The following is a 761-nucleotide window of genomic DNA, read 5'->3' as shown; positions in this document are numbered from 1 at the left end:
GTCGTGTTTTGAAAATGTTTGTGTCATTTGTCGTGTGCAGACAAGCACCGTTGCTCCAGTCAGTGGTGCAGCTCTGGCAGACATCAATTGTCAAAAGAAGAATAAGACCACCAGCCGAGGCCCTGCTTTGGGCATATGCCGTCTGAAGCAGTAATGAGCACATAAATTGTAATGTGCTGGGCTCGCCACTGATAATAGATGTACCAGCCAGACATGGGCAAAAAGATGGATTTTAAAAAGCCATTTTTCTAACTGGATTTACAGATTCATATTATTTTTCTGTGCCATTTACCAGAACGCGTCTGCCTCTTATGGATTAGACTTGAAGAACCTTTGTGCATTGTAGTTGTTTTTTTCTTTTTTGGCTGATGTCAGTCGTTTTACCATTTTTAATCAGCTCAACAAAAAGACCATGACAAAGAAAATCCTATAAATGTCTTATATATAATACATACATTGGCAGTACATGATTCTCATGGGCCCTCGCTGACAGAAGTGTGTTGAAACTTTAATCTCTGACGTAAAGTCAGCATCACAATGCACTGACACAAGCGTCCGGATAAGAGTCTGGATTGTGCTCGATGCCTCAGGGCTGTGTGTGGGTGGGAAAGAGCTTCCCTCTGTGATAAATACTGTCTGGTACTATCTTTTGAAAATCCTCCAGTGCCTTGTGCTGAGCACGTACTTGCTCTCTTCAAAAGTGCATCGCTGCATCAGACCAGATGTAACGGCAGGAACTCTTTTTAAACTCAGTATCTCGT

Source organism: Pleuronectes platessa, chromosome 18 (genome assembly GCF_947347685.1).
Source record: "Pleuronectes platessa chromosome 18, fPlePla1.1, whole genome shotgun sequence".
NCBI classification, from domain to species: domain Eukaryota; kingdom Metazoa; phylum Chordata; class Actinopteri; order Pleuronectiformes; family Pleuronectidae; genus Pleuronectes; species Pleuronectes platessa.
Note: the sequence above shows the minus strand (reverse complement) of the source record.